The following is a 6,000-nucleotide window of genomic DNA, read 5'->3' on the forward strand; positions in this document are numbered from 1 at the left end:
CACAGAATGTATAGTGCAGCATTCAGATTTAAGGATTATTCTTCTCTTTAAAATATTGCTATAAGAGGGCCTATTGTCTACTACCAGAAGTCTGCCTATGAGTAGTGCCCACTTGCATCTCCCTTTAAACCTGTCTTGCTTGCTTCCTGCACTGGCAAAAGAGAAGCCTATTCAGAACTTTAATGAAGATAAGAAGGGGGCAGGAAAAACACTGAGCAGTGATGGGAATTTTCATAGGAAAAATGATTACTTGCATATATCTACCAAAAATATATTTCTGCTCTTGCTTACGCTACTCAGTTCCCTGACATCTGAGCTTTAAATTAAAAATATTTCAGCTTTGCCTTATATATTTTACCATCAACAAATACTCGGTCACCATGACAACCATCTTACTTATTGTAATACTGTTAACTTTTAGTGATCAGCAGGGAAAGCTGCATTTGCCTTCTACAATTTTTTAATACTTCTTCTATCTGGTTTTGAAGCCAGTAAATCAAATCTTTAGGACCATTTTCATTTTAGTCCAACTCCACTGCAACAACCCTGGTTCTACCAGAAATTAAATTCCATCCTTTGTTTTCAATGTGCAAAAACAAAACAAAAATATTACAAAGTAGGAGACATACAGTAGGTGCCTTTAGCTACTAGATACCTTTTTTGTTATTCTATATGAATAGCCTTGATGCTCCAGCCTTAAGCAGTACTCCAGTGCCGTGGCTGTGATTCAGAGGCAGGTCGCATGGTGAGCAGCATCGGGATGGGTCAATGTTTGATGGAGCTCCAAGAAACACCTACACACGGCAAGAAATCATGAGTCAGATGTCAGCAGCTTCCCCTCTAAAACACCAGAAAACAAAAGCCTTACTATGGTGCAAGGGTGATGGATTAAAAATTAAAGTAAAGCTTGAGCTAAATAATTTCAGATCACATAGCTGTTGTAGCCATTGCGGCCTGAGGTTATAACCTGCCTGTGCTGTAAGCTGTTATATAGCATTTGGCTCAGTAAGAGGTTACTTCTAGCTAGTGATGAGTTTAAAGCCTTTTGGCCGATGGGGATCCCTGCTGGGGGTATTGTGTGGGCATGGTGTGCTTGGGTGTCTTGGTTAGGTGCTAGCCTGTGTCTCATCACCACATAGCACAGGAAGGAAACAAGACTTCAGGATTTTAAACTTGAGGTTTATGAAGCTCTGTTGGTGGTGGGCTCCACCATTCCCAAGGTGTAAGGTGATACCTAGGTATGAGGGCCTTGTGTTTGACCAAAGATTGGTTTGCTTGATATTTCTTGCATCTTTTTACACAAACATGAGTGCATCCACGGACATGCCTGTCCCCTGCATAAGCAGGAATAACAAGTTCAATGCCTGGAGCAAGCTCCCACTCTAATTACTACGTTATTCCTTGGATTCCCCCTTGCAGCCTCAAGCAGTTGCCTCCTTGCTCACAGCCTGCCTGGTATGGGGCCATGTGGCTGCTCATCCTAACTCCAAACCTTCTAAAATGGGTCCAGCATGAAACTCATTGTATCTCCCTCTCAGTTGAAGGGCTTTGAGAGACCTCATTTTGCAGCATCCCCTGCCATTACAGATGTGGAAGAACCATCGAGCTTGATTTCTGTCATGACCTTCATAGACTCCAAAAGTGAGGACAGCAAGAAATAATATTCATCCGAGAGAAACGGAGGCCTCAATTTCAAGGGGCTTTGACGCTGAGGGTCTAGGAGGATGTGGGACCCATCCTTCACACATTTCTGCTCACATAGCATGCACACTGCAGCCGTGTTTACAGTAATGGTTTTCTTGTGATCACTGAGGCAGAACATTTCCCCACTCCACTGTAGGTAGGATGAGAGAAAGGAAGAGAAAAGATCAGATTTAAGTGTTTGTATCAAATAGTCCAGCTCTGTTTTAGTTTGCTGGTTTACGTATACCTACTATTAGATATTTTGACGATGAACACTCCTACTCCTTTGGACAGACTGCAGTCTTCGCCTCTAGTAGCATTTGTAATGTGTGAAAAGATCACTATTAGCCCAAGTATTCTCCAAGGAAATATTTCATATATTGCTTCTTTTGCTTGCACTCTGTGGCAAGCTACACTGTAAATCTCATGTTGTGTACATAAGGGCAGAACATGACTCCATAAATAACCTCACACACTCAGCTGCTTATTTATTGTGTTATACATAAATTGCAGCCTGAGAATTATCCAGTAAGGAAATTCACAAATCTAATAATAAACAGGTCCAAGACTTTGCAATCTGTCAGTCAACAGTTCAGGAAAAGTAGGACTCCTCAAATTATTATTCAGTGAAAATCCCGTTCCCTCCATTGCATACAGGAATTTTTTAGCATCACTCAGCTTGTGTGGAGCAGTAGCTATTTTTACCCCTTGTCCCCTTACACAGACTCGCTCATGCACTCATTCGTGAGGTATAGCTGTAAGCCAGTCTCAAAATGGCTGCAAGGAAAATGTTTCTTCAATATCAATGTTTTTGCTGTAAGATTGTACAAAATTAATTTGGAGGTGACAGTGGGAGGGATAGATCAGAGCTGAAACAGAAAAAGCAGCACAAAAGAAAACATTGAAGTGGCTAATCTTTGTAAATAGAAATTACACAAAGTAATTCTTTTTCTACTGGTTTTTCCATTAGGAAAACAGGTTTAATAAAAAGACCTATAAACAAAAGAAAAGCTTTTACAGGATCACCCAGCGTCTGGCTGTGCTTTGCTTTCTGTGGTGAGAACACACGAACAGTTTAATGTGCCTGTCACAGACTATTTGTGTTCAATGTACCTTTGAAACATACTGCACGATTCGTTCATAAAGTCAACATTTTCATGTGGACTTTCTTCTGGGTCTTTCATTACCTGAATCCGGTACATCTTGTCTAAACACCAATGTTGTGTGACACTTCCACCTAGAAATGAAGGTGAAACTCCTCTTTGCTTTGCCAAACTCACCTTGCATTTCTGCCTTAAAATAAACATAGCTTTCAGATCACTGCCTTCTGACTTCAGGATAGTATACTTTGTGATTTCAGGATACTGGACTTCCTGGATTCGAGACATTGCTTTGGATTTTGCTTTCCATGGAATGCCTGTCTATAATCAGTTGTGCAGTAGCAACGAGTAAAGAGATTTCCTATATGCTTACTGTTCTTTAATGACCTGTAATTTGCTTAAAATTAATTTTTATCAGAATAATGCCCTGCTGCATGGACCATGTCATTAGGACTGTTCATGTCAACCATGCTGTCCACAGTTCAGTCTCTGAACACCAAGAGAGCACCAAATCTGCAAAGTATCATACAAAAATGGAGAAAGACAAAAGCATCTTACTCCCATTGAGGGAAAAATGAAATTATGGAAGCCTGAACTCAGGTTTGATGAAGTGAGCAAGGGACAAATGGCTTTTTCAATATACCCATTTGTAGATCAAAAAGATTCTCAAGTTTCTCTTGGACAGATTCCAAGTTCTCCATTTGCCCAGCAGCTCAGAGGTCCTCAAGTGACTACCTTCAGACTGACAGAAGCAGGCATGTACAGGCTTTTTCCACAGTGGTCTCCTATAAAACAAATTCTCACAATAAGCTTCCTATTAAACTCGTTAATTAACTTTGTTATCTCAGAAGTCATACAGAGTTGACATCATTCTAGACACCAGACGGATTACTGGTGATGGGGTGTGAGTAGGCAGGATGGGGACAAAACAGCTAGAATAAAACAGAATGAACTTTGCAAGTCAGACATATTTGTCAACTGTACATTTGTGCTTTTAATATTTGTTAGGAACACAGTTCAGCCTTCTACTAAATGTTGGCAGTTTGGTATGTGGTGTCTCATAAAAGCTTTAGTCATGGCTCAACTGCTTCAGTCACGCAACAAGTTTAGATTCATGACTTCTGTTGCTCATTTTGTTTTGCTTTGACAGCAATATAAAGGAGGTATACAGCCCCAAAGATATCCTTCTCCTCTAACTGCCTCTGTAGTTTCCTTTGTCAGGAAAGCCCAAGAGCTGTTGTGATTCATCAGGTGTTGAGTGCTTTGTGCGTGTGTGTCCTTCAAATCATTGTTACATTTACACTTGGCAGGGAATTAGGTGGTACAATGGTGGCTATTGGTTATAGGTCCTGTTACGTTACAGGAATCCTTATCTGCTAAAATCCCTATTGACCAGCATCATTACCACTAGTAGTTCTTTTCCTCTGTACAAGTCCATTGTCTGCCATATATTTTTGCAACTTAGGACGTCATCAACATGATTCCAATTCTCTCTCTCAGAGTATAAGCAAGAAACCCGTTTGGATGGACAACGGGAGCCAGACAAGCATTCCACTAAATCAAAGATGCCACCACTGCATAATGTTGAAAGGCAGAAACAGGTTAACTATGATCATATTTGCCCTGATGTGCAGAAGAATTATGATAATACAGGTAGAGAATTTCAGGACAAAGCTTACTTTTATGTCAGTATTTTAGAGAAGGGAAGTGAAGGAAAGGGAAGGAAGGGAAAGGAAGAGAAGAAAAAAGAAAAATAAGAGAAAACCTTTGGTCTTATATTATTCATTGAATGTAGGCGAATAAGTGTCTCAGTATAAGGCTGGATATTGCAAAACTAGATCATTCAAAACAAAAAACAAGCACTTTGTAGGAACAGTTCATGGAAGGAGTGTTTGATTTTATTTAAAAGGCATTAATGATAATTACTTCAGGCCTTCAGACCAGAATAAAGTAGTAAAATAGTCACCTAGTAAATTAAGAGGTAGCTTGATTTAATAACAAAGTATCAATAAAATACATAATTTATAATGGAGTCTGCAGACAAGATATAGTCAGTTGATTCTGAGAAAAGATGACCTTCCAAACGCAACCCAGTCAGCAAATGTCAACAAACTCTGGACTTCATGCCCCCACCCCTCAGCCCCACCACCATTTTCAGACTGAATCTAGCTGTGCAAAATGTGCTTAACACAGTAAAGTGGGGTGTTTGGAATTTGGTTGCCCCTCCTACCAATTGTTTTGGATTCTTTTTTTTTTTTGTGGGAAACCTACAACTGAGGCAATTATGACAGACATGCAAAATGCTGTATCTGCAGGGCCAGTACCTGGCATTGAGCATGAACTGCCTCATCCAGAAGTTTTATGTCTGTGTCACTGCATGCTAGAGTGGAAAAGAAGGTCCTTTCAGTGGATGCTTACAGACTGCCTCCAAAACCAAAACTTTCTAGAGAAGAGACTGGACCCAGTCAAAGTTCAGGCATCTAGTGATGAAAGAAATTGCTTCCCAGGAAGATATCTGCCATACCTCCCAGAAGGAAAGATGGGATAGAAGTTGAGGATTTGCCCACCATGGGGCCTTCTGGTTCTTACAGGCCCCTGAGACAGACCTCTCCATCCCTGTGAGATGCTATACCCATCTGCTAGCAGTGACTGCAGTGCAGCAGGGAGATGACCTCAGAGTGGAGGTTGATACCTGTTTATCAGGTCTGTTTGAGAGAGACAGAGAGCAACCAGCTTCATGTAAAGCAGGCAAATGAGGCATGACCAAGTCCCAAGAAGGGCACACGACTAGAAATGCAAGGTTGAGTGGAACAAATGGCACTGGAATGGTGGAAACAACACTTGTGCACGGCTTGCAAACTCAAGTCCAGGCACAGGCAGCATTTGCTAAGGTAGTGTAGATACAGCTTCCAACACCATCTAGAGTTCACAGAGTACCCAACCCAAGTTATTTTTATTCCACCTCAATTTCATTCTACATTGGCATTACAATTTTTCAAAGCTGCAATTTTATGATTCATCTATATTGAATGTTATAATAGCAAATCTTTTAAATTAGTACAGTTTGTTTGCACTAAAGAAGTGGGAACAGTCGTGTGAAGGAACCTACCAGCACAGTGTGGGATTTTTCCTACATTCATGCCAATTCAAACAGATGTATCAGTCCTGTGCTACCCATTAACATTTTAAGTGACAGAAGATATCATTTGCTGACATA

This window comes from Phalacrocorax aristotelis, chromosome 9 (genome assembly GCF_949628215.1).
Source record: "Phalacrocorax aristotelis chromosome 9, bGulAri2.1, whole genome shotgun sequence".
Taxonomy (NCBI): Eukaryota; Metazoa; Chordata; class Aves; order Suliformes; family Phalacrocoracidae; genus Phalacrocorax; species Phalacrocorax aristotelis.